Raw genomic sequence first — 11,871 nt, 5'->3', positions numbered from 1 at the left:
TAGGTGTGTGAATAGGAGCAAGTAGTTGAGAAAGTTCTTGTTATATTTTCTCTGGGAGGGAAGAAGTTAGAGTAGTGGAGGATGCTGGGATCAGAGGGCTAGCTATGTCATTGTTTGAATATAACAGAGAGTATTAATCCATGTTCCTGATTGGCAATTGATTTACTTCTTCCTTTCTTCTATCACAAACACATCTTTACTGAACTCCCTTGTACAAGTCTTCCTGTCCATGAAGTTCTTCAATGGTATTGGTAGAATTTCTAGGTGTGAGTATCTTCTGTATTACTTAATCTTGCAGAATTACTTGTTAAGATATGAATTTATGATGTACCCATGTCATATTTGTGTGTGTGTGTGTGTGTGTGTGTGTGTGATTTTTCAGTCATCAGCCCAGAGTTTGGAAGAGAGAAAGTAAGTATTTGGTGCCATCTATGGTTGACGTTTTATTGAAAGTGTGGCAGAGAACATGGGTCAAGAAAGTTAAATGGTAAGAAAGGAAATGAGGATTGGCATAGAAAGATAAATTGAAAAGAAATGGAGGTTCAAGGAGTTGAAGATTGCAGTGTGGTCAAAAGCAAGTATACGAGAGAACAGGAAGTTCTAAGGCTAGGATAATGCGATTAGAGTGTGGAATATTGTTTAAGATTTTGACTGTACATCAGTTACAGTAATTATAACATACAAATCTCTACAGCAGAAATAAAGTGGAGATGAAGGTGAACAGACTACAATATTAACAGAACTGGGAAGACTGGGTGTTAAACACATCACAAATGCCATTAAATTTGTCCAGGATAACAGTTGGACGTTACCCTAGATTATGTCACACATTTTGAAGGATCTTTTTCTGCCAGATAGCAGATGGGATGCAGACCCTGTAAATGCAGTGCAGCAGCATGTGATCTTTACAGAAAGAAGTTGGGAGCAGTCTTTATTTTGGCAGAGAGAAGGCTTCGGAATAAGGAGTGCTTGGAATTAACACGAAGGTGTTAAGATCCAATGGTTATTGCATATGCTCAGTCTGATAAGTGGTCAGGGCTGAGTTGGAACAGATGGCAAAGAAGAAGGGACTACAAATAATTATTCATGTCACATTTTACTCTATAATTTGATGTTCTGAGATCAGTGGAGATCAGTTGCTCAGTTGGGATCTCCATGACACATTTCTATGCTTGCGAACACATCCTACCCAAAAGCTGTTGATGCTACTAGTAGAGAGAGAAGCTTGAGAAGATGAGAAGTAAAATGACTTTATGAAGATGGGACTGTCAAATATGCTTTATTCCTTTTGGTAATCCGCAAACAGTGGAAAGTCACTTCCCACCCTGGAGTAATGGTAAAGTCACCATGCCATATAGTACCTTAGTATTTGAAAACTGAATTTACCAGGCAGTTGGGGAAACTGCCCAGGTGTGTCATTTTGATTACAAAGCAACACAGGAGTGGTGGGGTCTGCAATCCTAAAGATGGTTGATTATTCCAGGTAGGTGTTGAGGAATCACATAGCTCTATCATTCCTGCTATTTTATATTGTTACTGAACCTTCTCTCAGTCCAGGCCAGCTGTGTCACAAGTTGTATCTCTTATCTCTACAGTACTAATTTGCTTGACTATAGACCAATTTATCTATCATTTCTTCTTGCCTGAAAGTGGAAAAACATAGAAACTGTTACATGCTCTCAGCTGGAGAACCTGGAATGCTTTTTTAACCCATTTGCCAAATGAACAGATTCATTTCTCACTTGGTTGATGGTTAGAATAAACTCTGTAGTTTGGTGAAAAAGTATTTTGTTTAAACCCTCTGAATTCTCTTTGTCTCTGAGATCTGTCTTTTAAGAAAGAAACTCTGAAGTTTAGCTACAGAGATGGCCAAATGACTGGTTATTATTTGTTCTTACTGAACTTTCATCCTAGCTTATACGTATTGATTGTTTCAGTTAAAAATTTATTTATTTTAGTTTTTTATGACAAGATATTGCTTTGTTTCTGAGGCTGGAATGCAATGGTGTGGTCACAGCTCACTGTAGCCTTAATCTCTCAGGCTCAAGCAATCCTCCCACCTCAGCCTCCCAATTGACTGGGACTACAGACGTGCACCATCATGCCAGCTTTTTTTTTTTTTTTTTTTTTTTTTTGGTAGAGGTGGGATCTCACCATGTTGTTCAGGCTGGTCTCAATTTTTCCTTCTTGTATTACCAGCACAACTTTGTCACACTTTTTGGGTAACTGTGCCTTATACTTCTTTGCAAGAAATACTCTTGAGTAATGCATTGGGATGGAATTTCCAAAATTCTCACATCGTTAATTTCTTTTGTTGTTGTTGTTGTTGTTTTGTCCCAACAGCACCTAGGGACAAAATTTAAAATCTTTAAAAGGTTGTCTGACGCCTGTAATCCCAGCAGTCTGGGAGGCCAAGGTGGGTGGATCATGAGGTCAAGAGATCAAGACCATCCTGGTCAAGATGGTGAAACCCCATCCGTACTGAAAATACAAAAAATTAGCTGGGTGTAGTGGCGCATGCCTGTAGTCCCAGCTAATCGGGAGGCTGAGGAGGGAGAATCGTTTGAATCTAGGAGGCAGAGGTTGCAGTGAGCCGAGACTGTGCCACTGCACTCCAGCCTGGCAACAGAGCGAGACTCCGTCTCAAAAAAAATAAAGTTGGTTGTCTGTTTGTTCCCCTCACAGCTCTGTTAACCCCTCTGACTGTGGTGACCCCCAGGCATCTTCCACAAATAACCAGGCCTTTGTATTCACAGATGTTTTTTAACTTAGCACTTCTCTGGTCACAATGTTAACCCTCTAATTGTATTTACCATTTTTAGGTAATGCTTTTATTTCATTATTTTATAGGTAGATTTTGAGGCAAAATTAGAATATATATGAATATATCTCATTTGACAAAGAATGTTTATAAACTTCACCTACAACAGTCTATACTCATAAAACAACTTCTGTAGCAATCTACTAGAAATGTAATCATTACCAAGAGGTGTGGCTAGAGAAAAAGGATTGAGAGGAAGGAATCTAGCAAGTTAGAATTTTCTCTTCAATTCTTTTATTTATTTTTCGAGTTTCCTTTAGCAGCATCCTTAAAGCTAGAAAATGAGTGGTTGTCACCATGCGCTAATGAGTAATTGTGTGAGAAGTTTGTTAATTGTTTCAGTGACTATGTTGGGTGGCTGCAAATAAGACATGTGAAGAAAGGATTTTCACTGCGAACAGCCAGGTAAGTTCCAAATTTCCTCATGGTCAGAAAGTGTCCAGATGAAGGAAATGAATGATAAGTGTTCCATGGTAAGAAGATTTGATCACGGTCTGACCACTCCAGGCTGAGCTCTGTGCACTAGGCAAAGGAGGGCAGGCTGGAATGTGGGGGGAAAAATTGACTTCAAAAGGCTCAGAAGATTTTAGTGGTGATCTTATCTGACAACGCCCCTCTCCAGCCTTTATTCAGACAAGGGCAGGCAGCTTTATGAGTGTCGGTTGGTTATAGCAGTTCCTTGCTGATATAAGGCAGCGTCCTGCTTAGGGGCCAGGATCATACAGTTTCATTAGGCTCTTCTCATTGCTGTAATTATCTCTTTAGGTTTACTATGAAGAGGGATTTTAACTAGAAAACCACATATACACTCTTACATGCTTTCCAAAGCTCTGGGACTTTGTAGTAGAGCAGCCTCATTCTATGTATCCTCTGCTATAAGAGAGTTTGATGTTGGGCAAGCCAGACAGTAAACTTCTTGAGGACAGGACTGCATATACTACCCACACTGAATTGTTTTGTAAAGCACAGAGCACACAGAGTCTTAGAACAAATAGGACTCTGTACCTTGTTGATATTGTTCACTGAGAACTTGCAAACCCACTATTAGGTAGGTACCATTCTTATGTCCATTATGCAAGTGAGAAACTGAGGCTTAGAGATGGTAAGTAACTTACCTAAATTAGTAAATGGCAGAGCTGCAGTTCAAAGCCAGAAGTCTGCCTCCAGAGACCGAATGCTTAACCACTCTGAGATTTGTTAAATTAATTTTGAACATTTTAATAAGAGAAGAAACTGTTGCTAGGACAAGAGAAAATGCTTTCTCTAGGATTGTACTTACAGCTGTAAGTACAGCCAGAAAACCTAAAGCTTCCCCTGATGGGGATGTCTAACAGACCATTTATATAATACTTATGAAAATGATTGCAATAGCAGATAAAATTTTTAACAATAAACAGAAAAAGTTGTATAATTTCTTATTGATTCAAATAGTTAATTTGAGAAGTTATTTATAAACTGCTGCCTTTTCAAAAAAAAAAAACAAAGCCAAAAAATTCAGTAGAGTTTCTAATTCCTTTCCATTTCTTTTTCTTTCTTCCGCTTTTTTTTTTTTTTTTTTTTTTTTTTTGAGACAGAGTCTTGCTCAGTCGCCCAGACTGGAGTGTAGTGGCGCCATCTCGGCTCACTGCAAGCTCTACCTACCAGATTCACACCATTCTCCTGCCTCTGCCTCCTGAGTAGCTGGGACTACAGGCGCCCATCACCACGCCCCGCTAATTTTTTTTTTTTTTTTTTTTTTTTTTTTTTAGTAGAGACTGGGTTTCACCATGTTAGCCAGGATGGTATCAATCTCCTGACCTCGTGATCCACCCACCTCAGCTTCCCCATTATTTTCTTTTTCCCACAATGCAGACAGTTTGAATTTTTGTAAAGATTTTGAGTTAATTAGTACACATTTACATAGAGCCTTCAGGGACAGGGCAATTTCTACTTACTAGGGAGTGGAAAAATAAAGATGAAAAGTCCTGATGCCAAGGAGCTCCTAGTTTTACAGGAGAAGCATAGGGGTCAGGCCAGTGGTGTGAGAGTGCAGAGAGAATGAAGAATGCCTTGGAGAGAAGGGAATGGCAATAGATGTATAGAGAAATCAGGGAGAACTTCCTAGAAAAGGTAAGTCTTGAGTGTCAATTTCAAGCAAGGACTAAATGTGAATTGGCAAAGCCAAACTTATTTTTTATTATTTTGGGGCCCAATGGAGGTGAGAAAAGGTACACTGAGTATAGACACCTTAGAACAAATAGTAGCAAACTAGAAAGGAAAAAGAGCTGTGGTGGGTAAGTAAATGGTTCTTTTATAGTTTCTTATGGAAACTAGTTAAAGAAAAATAAATGCTATGTTTGTCAAGTTTTAATATAGGAATTATTTTGGTTGCAATTGATAATTTAAAAGTTTAATTTAAAAGTAGGGAGGGAAAGAAGAATGCGTTGATTCACTATTTTGGTGTACCTAGATTCAGGGGTGCAGACGAATGGATCTCTCTTCATCCCTCATTCTGCTCATCTTTGTATTAACTTCTTTTAGGCAGGTTCTGTTCAGAAGGCAGTTAAGATGACCCCCAGAAACTCCAGACTAACCAATAGAGCCTCACAGCAACTTTAGCAGCAATATAGCTTCTTTTCTCCTGAGAGTGTCTACAAAATTTGAAGGGCGACTCTGATTCATCTGTTTGAGTCAGTTACATATGTCTGAGCACTCCCAGAGGGATGGAACATTCTGATAGGCTAAATCTAGACCCAGGAAGGGTAGGATTGCAGTCAGACCCACCCAAGCTACATGAACTGAAGTAGATATGGTACCTTTAAAGAAAAAGTAAGGTCCTATTACCAACAAACAATGCCCAGCAGGCAATAAACAACACATATTCATAGCAATAGTACCTTTTCTTTCTGTAATATTCCCATACAGTGCCTTATTCTGATACAGAAGAATAAGGCCAATTTAGTGTGTGTGTGTGTGTGTGTGTGTGTGTGTGTGTGTGTGTGTTTGGGGAAGTGCTTCAGGACATTGGTCTGGGCAAAGATTTCTTCAGCAAGACCTCAAAAGAACAGGCAACCGAAGCAAAACTTGACAAATGGGATTTTATCAGGCTAAAACTTCTGCATATCAAAGGAAATAATCAATGAAGTGAAGAAGAAACCCAAAAAATGGGAAAAATATTTGAAAACTATTCCACTGACAAGGGATTAATAATCAGAAAATATAAGAAACTTAAATAATTCAACAGCAAAAAATAAAATTCAATTAAAAATGGGGAAAAGATCTGAATAGACAACACTTAAAAGAAGACATCCAAATTGCCAAGAGATATATGAAAAAATGCTCAACATCACTAATCATCAAAGAAACGCAAATCAAAATCACAATGAGATATCATCTCACTATAGTTAAAGTGGCTAATACAAAAAAGATAGTAAACAAATGCTGGTGAAGATGCAGAGAAAGGGGAATGCTCATACACTGTTGGTGGGAATGTAAATTAGTACAGCTACTGTGGAAAACAGTATTCAGGCTCTTCAAAAAACTAAAAATAGGCCAGGCATGGTGGCTCAGCCTGTAATCCCAGTACTTTGGAAGGCGGAGGTGGGCGGATCACGAGGTCAGGAGATGGAAACCATCCTGCCTAACACGGTGAAACTCCATCTCTACTAAAACTACAAAAAATTAGCCAGATATGGTGGCAGCTGCCTGTAGTCCCAGGTACTTGGGAGGCTGAGGCAGGAGAATGGCGTGAACCTGGGAGGTGGAGCATGCAGTGAACCAAGATAGCACCACTGCACTCCAGCCTTGGTGACAGAGTGAGACTCCACCTCAAAAAACAAACAAACAAACAAACAAACAAACAAACAAAAAAAAACAGTAAAAATAGAAATACTGTTTTTTTTCCAGGATGGTGGACTAGAGGCTTTTAGTGTACCCTCAGCCATTTGGAAATAGCAAGCACAGTGCATAAAGAGGAACTCTGTGAGCTTTAATTCAACAAGGAAAATAGGAATCTACCAGAATCATGAAGGTTATCCCAGATCCCGGAGAGAAGAACACCAGAAGACAGCCCCCATGATGACATCTGGCTCATAAACAGATCCTGGTACAGGGAGGTCCTCTCTGCTTCACACCCAGGCAGATCTCCAGGCATTTGGAACACCCTCTCATCTGGTTCAGCAACCCAAGCTGGCCCATTTTTCTTGGACATAGATCATGGTATAGCTGGTTCCTCTCCGCTCCATACCTGGACAGAACTGTAGGCATTCAGAACACTAGCTTGCCTGAATCAACAGCCTGAGCTGCCCCACCCTTCCTGTGCAGAGGTCCTGGTGCAGAGGAGCCCTCTCTGTTCCATGCCTTGGCAGATCTCCAGGCTAGTGGAGCACCCCTTGTCCTGGATTAGGAGTTTAGGCCACTCCCTATTCCCATGCAGATAACTTGAGGCTGAGGAGGTTTCCCAGTTCCACAGTCTAGGCATACCTCTAGGCACTTGGTGGCCACCCACTGGATTCTCCTTCAGTGCAGGTCTTGTGCTTACTGTCAGAACATCTGTAGGCAGGCCTGCTTGGTCCATTCCCACCCATCATGGCCCCCACACCTTCCAGGACTGAGCTTCTGGAAGTAAACAAGCATCAAATATATACCCAGTCATTTTGGCTGCAGCCAGCTCTTACCTAGAAGTGTTCTCTACTGGTATATAAGTCACACAACATAGGCCAACATGAAATCTGCTGAAAGAAGTACATACGGCTATAGAAGCAAAGCTAAAAGACCATACCCAGCATTCTCTACAGATGCAAACCCTAGGGAGTGGGGAGAAGGGGGAAGGGAAAAAATCCCCACAGTAATATTATAGGGAAAGAAAGAAAAAGAAAAAAATCCTACCTGCAAGAAAATAATTACAGAAGTTAGAAGTGCCAGCATCTCCAAATGAGGAGGAACCAGAGTAAAAATTCTGGCACCATGAAAAATCTGCTTGTAGTGACACCACCAAAAATCATACTAGTTCTCCAGCAGTGGTCATGGACCAAAATGGAAACTCAGTATTGACAGACAAAAAATTCAAAACATGAATTGTGAGGAAGTTCAACAAGATCCAAGATAAGTTTCAAAATAAACACAAAGAAAATTCTAAAGCAATCCAAGAAATGAAGAAACAGATAAACATCTTTAAAAGGAAATTAATTAGAGCTTCTGGAATTGAAAAGCTCACTTAAGGAATTCCAAAATACAATTGGAAGCTTTATCAATAGATTGGACCAAGTAGAATTCTTTTCTGAAATTCTTTTCTGAAAAGAATTTCAGAGCTTAAAGACCAATCTTTCAAACAAATCCAGTCAGACAAAAACAAAGAAAAAAGAATTTAAAAAAGTGAACAGTCTTCATGAAATATGGGATTATGTAAAGCAACCAAAACTACAAATTACTGGCATTCTTAAGAGAGAAGGAAAAAAAGCAACCAACCTGGAAAACATATTTGAGAGAATAATACAAGATAACTTCCCTAATCTTGTAAGAGAAGTAGACATCCAGATATGAGAAATGCAGAGAACACTTTTTAGATACTATACAAAATGAATATCACCAAGGCATGTAGTCATCAGACAGTCCAAGGTCAATGCTATCGAAAAAATCTTAACGGCAACTAGAGAAAAAGGTCAGATCACATACAAAGGGAACCCTGTCAGGCTAACAGTGGACTTCTCAGCAGCAACTTTACAAGCCTTCTCAGCAGCAACTTTACAAGCCTGTAGAGACTGGGGGCTTATTCCAGCATTTTGTTAAGAAAAGAAATTCCAACTAAAAATGACATATCCTGCCAAACTAAGCTTCATAAGCAAAGGAGAAATAAACTCTTCCAGGCAAGCCAGCGCTACCATAATTTTTTACCAGTAGTCTAGTCTTACAAGAGATACTGAAGGGAGTCCTAAACATGGAAACAAAAGAATGTCTGCTACCAGAAAAACACACTGAAGTACATAGCCCACACACCCTATAAAGCAACCACACAATAGAAACTACAAATCCATCAGGTAACAACTTCAAAACCTATCCTATTGTGATTAACATATCACTATTAACCTTGAATGTAAACGGTCTAAATGCCTTACTTAAAAGACACAGAGTGGCAAGTTAGATGAAAAAGCAAGACCCATTCAATTGCTGTCTTTTAGAGACCCACCTTACAGATAAAGCCTCAAAGTAAAAAGTTGGATAAAGATCTGCTATACAAATGGAAAACAAAAAGCAACAGGGATCACTATTTTCTTTTTTTTTTTTTTTTTTGAGACGGAGTCTCGCTCTGTCACCCAGACTGGAGTGCAGTGGTGCGATCTCGGCTCACTGCAAGCTCCGCCTCCCGGGTTCACGCCATTCTCCTGACTCAGCCTCCTGAGCAGCTGGGACTACAGGCGCCCTCCACCTTGCCCACCAAAACCTTCAAGAAATGAGGCATTGAAGGAACATGCCTCAACATAATAATTGCAATTTTTGACATTCCCATACCAACATCATACTGGATGGGCAAAAACTGGAAGCATTCCCCTGGAGAACTGAATCAAGACATGGGTGCCTACTTTCACTATTCCTGTTCATCATAGCACTGGAAGTGCTAACCAGAGTGATCAGGCCAGAGCAAGAAATAAAAGGCATCCAAATAGGAAAGGAAGAAATCAAACTATCTATCTTCACGGATGCTATGATTCTACACCTAAAGACTCTGCCAAAAGGTTACTAGAACTCATAAATGTCTTTGGTAAAGTTTCAGTATACAACATCAATGTACACAAATCAGTAGCATTTCTATGCACCAATAATGTTCAAGCTGAGAGCCAAATCAAGAACACAGTCCCATTTATAATAGACATATACACACACACTACCTAGGAATACATCTAACAAAGAAGGTGAAAGATCTCCACAAAGAGAACTACAAAACACTGCTAAAAGACATCATAGATGAACAAACAGATAAACAGAAAAACATTCCATGCTCATAGGTTGGAAGAATCAACATCATTAAATGGCCATACTGCCTAAAGCAATCTATAGATTTAACACTATTCATATCAAACTACCAACATAATTTTTCACAGAACTAGAGAAAGCTATTCTAAAATTCACAGGAAACCAAAAAGGAGCCTGAATAGCCAAAGTAATCCTAATCACAAAGAACAAAGCCAGAGGCATCACATTACCTGACTTCAAACTATACTATAAGCCTACAGTAACCAAAACAGCATGGTACTGGTACAAAAACAGACATAGACCAATGGAACAGAATAGTGAATCCAGAAATAAAGCTGCACACCTACAGCCATCTCATCTTTGACAAAGCTGACAAAAATAAGCAATGGGGAAAGAATTCTTTATTTATGGTGCTGGAATAGCTGGCTAGCCATATGCAGAAGAATGAAACTATACTCCTACCTTTCATCATATATAAAATTAACTCAAGATGGATTAAAGATTTTAATGTAAGAACCCAGCCTATAAGAATCCTAGAAGAAAACCTAGGAAATACCTTCCTGGACATTGGCCTTGGGAAAGAATTTATGACTAAGCTTTCAAAAACAATTGCAACAAACACGAAAATTGACAAGTAGGAGCTAATTAAAGAGCTTTTGCACAGCAAAATAAACTAACAACAGAATAGACAAACTACAGAATAGGCAAAAATATTTGCAAACTATGCATCCAACAAAGGTCTAATATTCAGAATCTATAAGGAACTTAAACAACTGAACAAGCAGAAAGCTAAATAACTCCATTAAAAATGAGCAAAAGACATGAACAGATTACTCTCAAAAGAAGACATACAAGTAGCCAAAGAACATATGTAAAAATGCTTCACGTTACTCGTCATCAGAGAAATGCAAATCAAAACCATCATGAAATACCATCTCACACCAGTCAGAATGGCTACTATTAAAAGGTCAAGAAAACAAGAAATGTTGGTGAGGCTGTGGAATGAAAGGAATGCTTGTACACTGTTAGTGGGAATGTAAAGTAATTGAGCCATTGTGGAAAGCAGTTTGAAGGTTTCTCAAAGAATTTAAAACAGAGCTACCATATTACCCAGCAATGCCATTCTTGGGTACATATCCAAAAGAAAATACATCATTCTGTCAAAAAGACATATGCACTTGCATTTTCATTTCACCACTATTCACAATAGCAGAGACATGGAAATCAACATAGGTGCCCATCAATGGCAGGCTGGCTAAACAAAATGTGGTACATATATGCTATGGAATGCTACACAGCCATAAAAAAGAACAAAATCATGTCCTTTGCAGCAACATGGATGGAGCTGAAGGCCATTATTCTAAGTGAATTAATGCAAGGAGAGAAAACCAAACGCTACATGTTTTGACTGACAAGTGGGAGCTAAACATTGAGTACTCATGGACATAAAGATAACAACAACAGAAACTGGGGACTACTAGATGATGGAGGGAAGGAGGAAGGCAAAGGTTGAAAAAACTATTGGGTTCTACGCTCAGTACCTGGGTAATGGAATCATTAATACCCCAAACTTCAGCATCAGGCATTAAATATACCCATTTAACAAAACTGCATACCTACCCCTGAAGCTAAAATAAAAGTTGATTTAAAAAAAGAAATACCGAAGATGGCCAAATAGGAACAGCTCCAGTCTCCAACTCCCAATGCCAGGGACACAGAAGACCGGTGATTTCTGCATTTTCAACTGAGGTACTGGGGTCATCTCACTAGGGAGTGCTGGACAATCGGTGCTGGTCACCTGCTGCAGCCCGACCAGCGAGAGCTGAAGCAGAGCGAGGCATTGCATCATCTGGGAAGCGCAAGGGGGAAGGGAATCCGTTTTCCTAGCCAGGGGAACTGAGACACACAACACCTGGAAAATCGGGTGACTTCCACCCCAATACTGTGCTTTAAGCAAACAGGCACACCAGGAGAATATATCCCACACCTGGCGGGGAGGGTCCCATGCCCACGGAGCCTCCCTCATTGCTAACACAGCAGTCTGTGATCTAACCGCAAGGCAGCAGCGAGGCTGGGGGAGGGGCGCCCGCCATTGCTGAGGC

The sequence above is a fragment of the Rhinopithecus bieti genome, unplaced genomic scaffold (genome assembly GCF_001698545.2).
Source record: "Rhinopithecus bieti isolate Rb0 unplaced genomic scaffold, ASM169854v2 scaffold_18624, whole genome shotgun sequence".
NCBI classification, from domain to species: Eukaryota; Metazoa; Chordata; class Mammalia; order Primates; family Cercopithecidae; genus Rhinopithecus; species Rhinopithecus bieti.
This window is presented reverse-complemented; position numbering follows the sequence as displayed.